The sequence below is a fragment of the Heterodontus francisci genome, chromosome 3 (assembly GCF_036365525.1).
Source record: "Heterodontus francisci isolate sHetFra1 chromosome 3, sHetFra1.hap1, whole genome shotgun sequence".
NCBI lineage: Eukaryota > Metazoa > Chordata > Chondrichthyes > Heterodontiformes > Heterodontidae > Heterodontus > Heterodontus francisci.
The window spans coordinates 69015058-69027483 of record NC_090373.1 but is presented as its reverse complement, the minus strand read 5'-3'; the positions used below and the strand labels follow the sequence as shown (position 1 = coordinate 69027483).

The 12426-nt window shown below is 43.1% G+C and overlaps 1 protein-coding gene across 3 annotated transcripts in view; it reads left to right on the top strand.

The window, feature by feature from the left end:
- Positions 1 to 2795: 2795 nt before the first annotated feature.
- Positions 2796 to 12426, top strand: part of LOC137356957 (structural maintenance of chromosomes protein 6-like) — a 204418-nt gene continuing 194787 nt past the window's right edge. For 2 of the 3 annotated variants that reach the window (XM_068022867.1, XM_068022850.1), the window contains exons 1-2: positions 2796 to 2913; positions 4143 to 4234. The gene's annotated coding sequence lies outside the window, so the exon portion shown is untranslated. Of the gene's footprint in view, positions 2914 to 3323; positions 3697 to 4142; positions 4235 to 12426 lie in introns of those variants that run through there. The other variant, XM_068022860.1, reaches the window with a different exon arrangement.

Genomic DNA, 12426 nt, shown 5'->3' with positions numbered 1-12426 from the left:
ACCTTAACTACTCACTGCGTGAAAAAGTTTTTCCTCATGTCACTTTTGCTTCTCTTACCAAATACTTTAAATCTGTGCCCTCTTGTTCTCGACCTTTTCATGTGGGAACAGTTTCTCTCTATTTATTCTGTCCCGACCCCTCATAATTTTGAATACCTTGATCAAATCACGTCTCCCGTCCTAATTTCTCCAATCTATCTTCATAACTGAAATTCCTCATCCCTGGAACCATTCTCGTGAATCTTTTCTGCACTCGCTCCAATGCCTTCATGTCTTTCCTAAAGTGTGGTGTCTAGAACTGGACGCAATACTCCAGCTGAGGCTGAATTAGTGTCTTATAGAAGTTCAACATAACTTCCTTGCTCTTGTACTCTATGCCCTATTAAGAAAGCCCAGGATACTGTATGCTTTATTAACCGCATTCTCAACCTGTCCTGCCACCTTCAATGGCTCATGCACATATACACCCAGGTCCCACTGCTCCTGCACCCCCTTTAGAATCGTACCCTTTGTTATATTGTCTCTCTATGTTCTTCCTATCAAGATGAATCACTTCACAATTCTCTGCATTGAACTTCATCTGCCACCTGTCTGCCCATTCCTCCAACTTGTCCATGTCCTTTTGAGGTTCCACACTATCCATCTCACAGTTCACAATGCTTCCAAGTTTTGTATCATCTGCAAACTTTGAAATTGTGCCCTGTACACCAAGGTCTAGGTCATTAATATATATCAGAAAAAGCAAGGGTCCCAACAGTAACTCCTGGAGAACTCCACTAGAAACTCTCCTCCAGCCCGAAAAAGATCCATTAACTCTTTGTTTCCTGTCACTCAGCCAATTCCGTATCCATGTTGCTACCGCCCCTTTTATTCCATGAACTATAACTTTGCTCACAAGTCTGTTGTGTGGCATTGTATCAAACACCTTTTGAAAGTACATGTACACCATATCAACAGCATTATCCTCATCGACCCTATCTGTTACCTCCTCAAAAAAGCTCCAGTAAGTTAGTTAAACATGACTTTCCCTTAAGAATATAAACATTGACTTTCCTTAATTAACCCGTATTTGTCCATGTGACTATTAATTTTGTCCCGAATTATTTTTTTCTAGAGGTTTACCACCACCAGAGTTAAACTCCCCACCTGTCGCAGACCCAGTCTAGCAGCTATGTCCTTTGGGACTCAGCCAGCTCGGTCAGTAGTGGTGCTACCAAGCCACTCTTGTTGATGAATATTGAAGTCCCCCACCCAGAGTACATTCTGCACCCTTGCATCCTCAGTGCTTTCTCTAAGTGGTGTTCAATATGGAGGGGTACTGATTCATCAGCTGAGGGGTGGGGTGGGATGGGGTGGCCGTGGGCGGTAGGTAATCAGCAAGAGGTTTCCTTGCCCAGGTTAGACCTGATGCTATGAGACTTCATGGGGTCCGGAGTTGATGTTGAGGACTCTCAGGGCTACTCCCTCTCCACTATGCCACCACCTCTGCTGTGTCCTGTCCCACTGGCAGAGATGGTGGTGGTCACATCTGGGACATTGCAAAGTATGATTTGGTGAGTATGACTTTGTCAGGCTGTTGCTTGACTAGTCTGTGGGACAGCTTTGGCACAAGCCCCCAGATATTAGTAAGGAGGACTTTCCAGAATCAGCAGGGCAGGGTTTACTGTTGTTTCCAGTGCCTTTGTCAATACTGGGTGGTCTGTCTGATGTCATTCCTTATTGACTTTTTAATGGTTAGGTACAACTGAGTGGCTTGCTGGGCCATTTCAGAGAGCACCAGATTTCCTTCCCTAAAGGGCATTAGTGAGCCATATGGGTTTTGCAACAATCGACAATGGTTTCATGGCCATCATTAGATTAGCTTTTATAATCCCAGTTTTTTTTTTATTAATTGAATTCAAATTCCACCTTCTGCCACGGTGGCATTCGAACCCATGTTCCCAGAGGAATATGGGTCTCTGGGTTACTAGTCCACTCACAATGCCACTGCCTCCCCATATGTCTATATTTCAAGTCATAACCTGTGAACTTTCTTTACAACACCATATAAGAGTTCCTTCCACTTGAATTACCATTTTAGGGTGCTTGCATGCAGATGAGACAGAAATAATTTAACAAGCCCCACTTTCCATCATTTATATCTCATTTAATCTTTTTCATCTTGTAATCTCAATTTGCAGAGATAGGGTGGGGCAAGGCCCTGGAGTGATAATGATTTTGAGGATGGGGGTGACTGGCAAGCTGGGCTTACTGTAGACAGGAGAAATGTGGTGGAGTTTTGAACAAGTTGGAGTTTATAGAGGGTGGAAAATGGGAGGAATGGTGCCAGCAGTGACAGAGATGAAGGCAAGCAATATTGGGGAAATGGATGGGAGTCGTGTTGGTGATGGATAGATATAGGGTCTAAAACTAAGCTCAGGATTGAACAAGATGCCAAAATTACCAACAGTCTGATTCCACTTGAGAATGTGCCCAGAAAGAGGTATACAGCCAGTGGCAAAGGACAGGAAAAACTGCCCCAATGTTGGTGGATGTGTTGCTAAGGGCCAGCATGTAGATATGGCTGAGCAGAGAATCAAATTGCTTCAATTGATGGGCAATCTCAACAAAAGATAGTTGGCAGCAAAAGTCATCAGAATTTAAAAAGAGGAACTGGAAATCTTAAAAAGTCACAAGATGCAGGCATTTCTAAACTAAATGAAGAGGCGGGGATTTTTTTTGAATGTTCTCACTGATGCAATGTATGTAGGTTGCGTGATCAGGATGAAGGCGGTCCCGCCCCCTTAAAAAAAAACAATATTGCTTGCAGTAAAAGCAACGCGGAATTAATTGAAAAGGTGTTCAGGAAGCATAGTTTACCTCCGTAGTGTAAAACACTGAGACATCTCTTTGCCTGAGGGCCGCTATGAAAATGTAAGCTGTCTTTACTGAAGCGGGCTTGCTTTCTGACTTTCAGGGTTCTGATGGTCACTGACCTGAAAGTTAACTCTGCTTCTCCACAGATGCTGCCAGACCTGCTGAGTATTTCCAGCATTTCTTGCTTTTATTTGCTTTCTGACTGATGCACTATTACTCTTCTATAATGAGCACAACCTTGCACCTTTTGCTTTTGAATGGCATTCTCTTTGCAAACCTGTCTCACTCTACATATAAACTAAACTACCAAGAAAGGAAATAGTTCGTCAGACTGCTCCTTGCATTGGGAGGTTAAGCTCTGCAATATAAGGGTTCATACCAAATTCCTCTTTGAGCTATTATACATATCGCGAAAACAGCAGCGACTGTAGTTACGGCTCTTTCCTTTTCCATCAGAGAGGCCAGACGAAACTTGCTGCTGTTCCATTTTTGTGTTTATATAATTCTCTTAATTTGGGGAATTTAAAACAGCTTGGTAAATAAGCTTCTATCTGCCATCTTGTGCTGTTTTTCAGCTCCGACTTCCTCAGCTTTGACCCTCCTTCATCGTTGGTTTCGATGGTTTTTGTGTTCTTTCCCCAATCGTTCCTCGATCTTTAACAACCCTCTTTGCCGTTATTGATTTTTTTGTTGGGTTTAGAGTAAGTCTTTTTGCTAACCTGTGCTTCTCCAGAAGGCTCTCCAAGCTCCGTACAGTTTTGCAGCGCTGCCTTTAATGGATACCTAACTATTGCCCTGTTATATAGCGATTGACAATCTCAGGAGTTAAACATTTTCAATGTTAGTATCTGCATACCGCAAGTCTATTTTGTTTCTCGTGAGACTTTCCCTAGATCTTGGTCTGTAGATTTCCTTGTGATACACGTTTTGTTAGGTTCTTAACTAAATTTTCAAACTGTTAAACGAAAGTGTGCTCATGTAGTCGACAGAATTCACTGAACATTTTCGCATGGGGTGTCTCCCAGTATCCACCAGAATAAAACATACAGCCCATCTGTGCGTGTGTTTGGTGCACAGGAAGAGACAGTAAGGCAAACAGGCTGTCATGAAAGCATCATGTAGCTAAACGTATCTCTGTGGTGAGATAAAAGTCTGGCCGCAGGCTCGGATGCATCGGATGTTGCTGATAAGACTGGCATCGCCTATACTGGTCTCAGGAGAGCTGTATCTGCAATAACATTTTAAAATGCAAAAACAAAATTCTGACACTCTCATTTGTGTTTTAGTGGCAAAGACGAACCGAATTCAGGCAGGGAGTGAAACGGGACGGCTTGAAGTTTGAATTGAATTTTTGACCGACTGTGGCGAAGGAAAGGCGGTAAGAGTTCACTCCCGATCGGCTAAGCTCTGTGGACCGTCCCATGCTCAGTTAGCGCTGGGTTTTAAGCTGGAGGAGAACCTCCTGCCCCAACCCCGGGCAGTGTCACCTCCATCTGCTGACTGCGTGTTTTTACGCGTGAGCAGGGTTGGATATTATAATGAACTCGGTAGAGTCTCTGGTCTTCAGGGTGCATCTCCCTGGTCTTCAAGCCTGGACAGTCCCACCTCCTGGCACAACAGGGTCCTTCAACACTTCATTTGCCACTTATGCCATTGGCCAGACCGAATCATCTTTCTCTATGCTTTATGAATGGCAAGTCTTGCCACTGGGAGCTGTCGTGTGTTCTTTTCTCCCAGAATGCTGAAAAGAAACGGCACACATTTACTCTAAGACCTGTGAAAATTATTTGGTATGTGTCATCAGAAACAGTCGGGTCTGTGTGGGGATTGCTGGGTCTGTGTTTGCGGGGACAACCTGGTCTGTGTTTGTAGGGACTGGTTCTTTTTTTTAAAAAAAATACTAAACCAGGATAGATAATATTTCTTTGACAGGGCACATCCTCATTACATGACAACATGACAGGAGTGTAACAAGTTAGGGCAGGACTGGAGGAGGAGATCTTTATGGGAGAACATGCACTCCAGGCATTAAAACTGACAGCCCAAATGTGCTGAAATCTTTGCCTAACTTTAAGCTGTACGGCTTGCCAAAGGTGTATGGGCGACTCCATATCGCTATATTACAAAAGCCATCAACTGATACTTTTTTTAATGCTGCCCAGGAAGTAGCCATGGAACATGTGCAGTTTACCTTTACTGATCCCAAAGATTCCTTGCACACAATGCATTCCACAGACTGTAGTTACATGACTCACCAGAAACCGTGAGGCTTTTCAGAGTTGAAGTGTTGGTTTGATCTGCGGAAGGAGTTAGTGTGCTTGATATAACGAGTCAGGGGGTGTCCTATTAATTCTAAGCTAGTTGTCTGATTTATTTACAAGATATCTTATTCCACAATAGAAGAATATCGAATGCAAAACCCCCTTAAATGTAACTGCACAGTGCATTACATAGGGTACGACATTTGTTATTGAGTTCAAATCCTATCACAGCAGCAGAAGAATTTTAATGTAGTTAATTAAATAAATCTGGAATAAAAAGCTATTATTAGTAATGGTGGCCTTAAAACTACCGCATTGTCATAAAAACCAATTTAGTTCACTCATGCCCTTTAAGGGAGGGAAACTGCTGTCCTTACCTGGTCTGGCCTATTTGTGACTCCAGGCCCACAGCAATGTGGTTAATTCTTAATTGCCCTCTGAAATGGCCTGGCAAGGCACTCAGTTGTATAAGGATGGGCAATAAATGCTGGCCTTACCAGCAACGCTCACATCCCATGAATGAATAAAAAAAGTTTAAGTTTGCCTGCTGTTTCTTTGTCCTAGTGCTTTTCAATTATTACAGTTTGCTGGCCTTGTCTAGATTGTGCAATGTTTGTACTTTGCTTGGTTGCTGACTTCTCTTCCAGGTAAATTTGTAAAAGTTAATTCTTTTAACCACTGCCATTTTCCTGGCCTCCCACTCAACAGTGACCCTGTCAAGCATGCATCCTCTACTATTGAACTGCAGTCTACAGTCTGCTATTTGCCAGGCCCAGGGAGCCTCTTCTCTTCCCCACTAAGTCATCTTGCCATAGGAATAAAGGAACAGGTGTAGGCCATTTAACCCCTCGTTCAATGAGATCATGGCTGATCTGTGACCTAACTCATATATCCACCTTTGCCCTCGTATCCCTTAATGGCCCTCCGGTTAACAGAAATCTACCAATCACAGATGTAAAGTTAGCAATTGACCAGCATCAACTGTCATTTGCAGAAGTGTTTCCTAACTTCACTCCTGAAAGACCTGACTCTAATTTTTAGACCTAGTCCTGATTCTGCAACCAGCGGAAATTGTTCCTCCTTATCTACCGTATCATTTCCCATTAATATCTTGAAAATGTGATTAAGTCATCCCTAATCTTCTAAATTCTGGGGACTATTACCCTAGTTTGTTTAATTTCACCTCATAATTTAAGCCTTCGAGTCCATGTTTTATTCTAGTAAAGCTACACTGCCATCCCTTCAAGGCCAATATACTCTCCCTAAGGTGTGTTGCCCAAAACTGAAAATAGTACTCCAGGTTTGGGGTATGGTCATATAGTGGTTATGTTACTGGACTGTTAATCCAGAGACCTGGACTAATGGTCCAGAGACATGAGTTGAAATCCCACACAACTGCTGGGGAATTTAAATTCAGTTAATTAAATAACTCTGGGGAAGAAAAGCTAGTATTCGTAATGGTGACCATGAAACTACCGGATTGCCGTAAAAGCCAAGTGTTTCACATATGTCCCGAAGGGAAGGAAATCTTGCTTACTGCTCTGGCCTATATGTGACTCCAGACCCACAGCAATGTACCCTCTGAAATGGCCTAGCAAGCCACTCTGTTGTATTAAGAAGATGGCTCACCACCACCTTCTCGAGGGCAAATAGAGATGGGCAAAAAATGCTGCCTTGCTGATGATGCCCACATCCTGTCAAAAAATGATGTGGTCTAACCAGTGCTTTGCATAGCTGTAGCATGACTTTTAACACCTTGTATTCTAGTCCTCTAGACATAAAGGCCAGCATTCCATTAGCCTTTATGATTTTTTTTTGCACCTGTCCATGACATTTTCATGATCGATGTACATGGTCTCTTTAGACCTTCACTTCTAACTTTTCAACATTTAAAAAGTACTCTGTTCTATCCTTTTTAAGTCCAAAGTGGATGACCTCTCACTTGCCTATATTGAATTTCATTCACCTCAGTTTTGTCCATTCAACGTATCAATATATCTTGGTAACTGTATGCTACCATGTACAGTAGTTACAATGTCATCTATTTTTGTGTCATTGGCAAACTTGGATATGTAGCATCTATCCTGTCATCTAAGTCAGTAATCAATACAGTGAATATTTGAAGCCCCAATACAGATCCCTGTGGCACATCACTAGTCACACAATTTTTTTAATCATTCTGTCATGGGATTTGGGCATCACTAGCAAAGCCAGCATTTGTTGTCCATCTCTAATTGCCCTAGACAACGTAGTAGCTTGGTAGGCCATTTCAGAGGGCAGTTAAGAGTCAACCACATTGCTGTGGGTCTGAAGTCGCATGTAGGCAGAACCAGGTAAGGACGCCAGATTTCCTTCACTAAAGGACATTAGTGAACCAGATGGGTTTTTGTGACAGTGGATGATAGTTTCATGGCACCATTACTGAGACTAGCTTTCAATTCCAGATTTTTATAATTAACTGAATTTATTTATTGAATTTAAATTCCACCGGTTGCCATGGTTGGATTTGAACCCATGTCCCCAGGGCATTAGCTTGGGCCTCTGGATTGCCAATTAGTGTACCTGCCCATTATCCCTCCTCTCCGTCTCCTGTCATTCAGCCTATTTCCTAATCAGGTCAATAATTTTCCCTCAATTTCATGAGCATAAACTTTAGCTAACAGTCTCTTCTAAGGGACTTTATCAAGTGCCTCTGGAGGTTCATATAAATAAAATCAATAGACTTTCTGCCATCCACTACTTTAGTCATCTCTTCAAAAAATTCAATCAGGTTTGTCAGGCATGACCTACCCTTTACAAATTGATGCTGGCTGTCTTTGCTCAGCTTTCAAGATATTCTGTTACCCCAGTCCTAACTATAGACTCTAGCAATTTCTCAAGAACACATGTTGGACTAATGAGTCTGTGCTTCCCCAGTTCGCTCTCATCTTTCTCAAATAATGCAGCGACATAAAATATTCCAATCTGAAAGAAAGGTTCTTGAATCGAGAGGACTTTGTAAATGCCCTAACTATAATCTACCAACGTTCTCACCAACTTGCTTTAAAACGCTTAGATGAAATCCATCTGGTCCGGCGGATTTGTTGCTCTTTAGTGCCATTATTTTCTTCATTGCTGCTAATTTGCTTACATTAATTATGGTGCGAGTCTGTCTCTAATTTAATAATCGTTTCCTTGAGATGTATGGTATGCTAACCTCTTCCTCTACTGTAAATATTGACGCAAAGCAATTATTCCGGTGCTGTTTTGTTACTTTCATTTACAGCAGCATTGTCAGTTTTTAAGGGGTCCACATTGCTCTTAACCATCCCCTTTTTCCTAATATAATTGTAAAAGTATTTTATATTGGTTCTGATATCCTTGCAAATTTTTTTTGTAGCTCTCACTACCTGCTTTGCCCTTCTTTGCTGATCTTTGTATCTCTCCCATTTGCCCGGATCTGTGCGACTTTTTACATTCTGATTTGCTGCTTTCTTTCAATCTTATATTGTCCCTTACCTTTTTAGTCATCCATGATTGGTTTTTAGCAAGTAGAGCACTTTCTCTTAAGGATATAAACTGATTCTGTGTCATGTTAAATTCTTTTTTGAGCAACTCACACTGATCTTCAGTTGTTTTTCTGTTGGTATCAACAACATAGGTGGGAAGCGGGATATAGTCCTGCAGAAAGAGTTTAGTGAACGAGGTCAGAAATTAGCAAGTGTCAGTAGGAGCAAATTAGGGGACAGTGATCATTGAATCATAAGGCTGACTATGGAAAAGGACAAAGAACAATCCAGAGTAAGAATAATTAACTGGGGGAAAGCCGATTTCAATGGGGTAAGAACGGATCTAGGTTGAATAAATTGGAGGCAAAGTTGGCAGGAGAAATGGTAGCTGAACAATGGGCAACCTTCAAAGATGAGCTAGTTCGGGCACAGTCAAGGTATGTTCCCTCAAAGGGGAAAGGTAGGATGAACAAATCCAGAGCTCCCTGGATGACAAAATAGATAGAGATCAAGATAAAGAAGAAAAAATGTGCTTATGACAGATGCCAGATAGAAAATACTCTTGACAACCAGGCTGAATACAGAAGGTTCAGAGGGGAAGTGAAAAGCAAATAAGAGAAACAAAGAGAGTTTTTAAAAATTCATTCATGGCAAGTGGGTGTCGCTGGCTAGGCCAGCATTTATTTCCCATCCTTAATTGCCCTTGAGAAGATGGTGAGCTGCCTTCTTGAACCGCTGCAGTCCATGTGGTGTTAGGAAGGGGGTTCCAGGATAATGGTAGAGTGGGGGATATGCCATGCCATGAGGTTACAGATTGTGGTTGAGTACAATTCTGCTGCTGCTGATGGCCCACAGCACTTCATGGATACCAAGTTTTGCATTGTTAGATCTGTTCGAAATCTATCCCATTTAGCACGATGGTAGTGCCGCACAACACGATGGACGGTATCCTCAATGCGAAGGCGGGACTTAGTCTCCACAAGGACTATGCGGTGGTCACTCCTACCAATACTTTCATGGACAGATGCATCTGTGGCAGGCAGATTGGTGAGAACGAGGTCAAAGAACTGAGAAAATTACAGCACAGGAACAGGCCCTTCGGCCCTCCAAGCCAGCACCGATCCAGATCCTCTATCTAAACATGTCGCCTATTTTCTAAGGGTCTGTATCTCTTTGCTTCCTGCCCATTCATGTATCTGTCTAGATACAACTTAAAAGACGCTATCGTGCCCGCGTCTACCACCTCCGCTGGCAAAGCGTTCCAGGCACCCACCACCCTCTGCGTAAAGAACTTTCCACGCATATCCCCCCTAAACTTTTCCCCTCTCACTTTGAACTCGTGACCCCTAGTAATTGAATCCCCCACTCTGGGAAAAAGCTTCTTGCTATCCACCCTGTCTATACCTCTCATGATTTTGTACACCTCAATCAGGTCCCCCCTCAACCTCCGTCTTTCTAATGAAAATAATCCTAATCTACTCAACCTCTCTTCATAGCTAGCGCCCTCCATACCAGGCAACATCCTGGTGAACCTCCTCTGCACCCTCTCCAAAGCATCTACATCCTTTTGGTAATGTGGCGACCAGAACTGCACGCAGTATTCCAAATGTGGCCGAACCAAAGTCTTATACAACTGTAACATGACCTGCCAACCCTTGTACTCAATACCCCGTCCGATGAAGGAAAGCATGCCGTATGCCTTCTTGACCACTCTATTGACCTGCGTTGCCACCTTCAGGGAACAATGGACCTGAACACCCAAATCTCTCTGTACATCAATTTTCCCCAGGACTTTTCCATTTACTGTATAGTTCACTCTTGAATTGGATCTTCCAAAATGCATCACCTCGCAGTAGGTTTTCTCCTCTTGTTGGTTGCCTCACCACCTGCCGCAGACCGAGTCCAGCAGCTATGTCCTTCAGGACTCGGCCAGCTCGCTCAGTAGTGGTGCTACCAAGCCACTCTTGGTGATGGACATTGAAGTCCCCCACCCAGAGTGCATTCTGTGCCCTTGCCACCCTCAGTGCTTCCTCCAAGTGGTGTTCAACATGGAGGAGTACTGAGTCATCAGCTGAGGGAGGGCAGTAGGTGGTAATCAGCAGGAGGTTTCCTTGCCCATGTTTGACCTGATGCCATGAGACTTCATGAGGCCTGGAGTCAATGTTGAGGACTCCCAGGGCAACTCCCTGCCGACTGTATACCACTGTGCCGGGTCTATCCTGCCAATGGGATAGGACGTACCCGGGGATGGTGATGGCAGTGTCTGGGACATTTTTGGTAAGGTTTGATTCCGTGAGTATGACTATGTTAAAATTAATGAGTTAACAGTGCAAATAGAGACGAATGGGTATGATTTAGTAGCGATTACTGAGACACGGTTGCAGGGAAACCAGATTTGGGAATTGAATGCCCAAGGGTACTCAGTATTTCGGAAGGCTGGGCAGGAAGGAAAAGGAGGTGGTGTAGCTTTGTTAGTAAAGGAAGAAATCAGTGCTGTAGTGAGAAATAATATAGGCACTGGAGATTAAGACGTCGAATCAGTCTGGGTAGAAACAAGAAATAGCAAGGGAAAGAAGACCCTGGTGGGAGTAATCTATCGGTCCCCAAACAGTAGTTCAGCAGTGGGGCCCAGTATAAACCAGGAAATACTAGGGGCTTGTAAGAAAGGTACGGCAGTAATTATGGGTGATTTTAATATGCATATAGATTGGATTAATCATGTTGGCAAGGGGTGCCTTGAGGGAGAGTTCATTGAATGTATTAGAGATTTTATTTTGGAGCAACATGTTGTGGAACCAACCAGGGAGCAGGCTATTCTAGATTTGGTATTGTGTAATGAGGTGGGATTAGTTAATCTCATAGTTAAGGATCCTCTAATGAACAGTGATCACAGCATGCTAGAATTTCAAATTCAGCTTGAGGACGAGAAACTGGAGTCCCACACTAGCGTTCTGAAGTTAAACAAAGGTAATTACATAGGCATGAGGGCAGATTTAGCACTAGTGGAGTGGGCAGGAAGACTAAAAGGTAGGACAGTTGACAAGCAGTGGCAGATGTTTAAGGAGATATTCAGATCCTCCCAACTAAAATATATTCTAGAGAGGAAGAAAGATTGCAAGGGGGGCGGGCGGGGCGGGCGGGGGGGGGACACTCATGGCTAAGCAAGGAAGTTAAGGGTAACATAAAGACAAAAGCTAGGGCATACCATATTGCAAAGGCCAGTGGCAGGCTGGAAGATTGGGAAACTTTTAAAGATCAACAAAGGGTTACTAAAAAAAGTAATAAAAAGAGAGATGGTAAATTATGAAAGAAAACTAGTACAAAGTATTAAAACAGATAGCAAAAGCTTCTATAAGTGTATAAAAGGGAAGAGTGCAGCTAAAATGAATGTTGGACCCTTGGAGGATGAGACTGGAGAGTTAATGGTGGGGAACACAGAAATGGCGGAGACACTAAATCAGTATTTTGCCTCAGTTTTCACGGTGGAGAACGCCAGTACCATCCCAATAGTAACAGGTAATGCAGAGGTTATAGGAAGGGAGGAACTTAGAACAATCATCATTACTAGGGAAAAAGTACTGAGCAAACTATTGGGACTGAAGGCAGACAAGTCTGCAGGGCCTGATGGCCTACATCCTAGGGTCTTAAAGGAAGTGGCAGCGGAGATAGTGGATCGATTGGCTATAATGTTCCAAAATTCCTTGGATGCGGGAAAGGTTCCAGTGGATTGGAAAAATGGTAATATAGCGCCCTTATTCAAAAAAGGAAGGAGGCAGAAAGTAGGAAACTGTAGACCAGTTAGTTTAACATCTGTCGTTGGG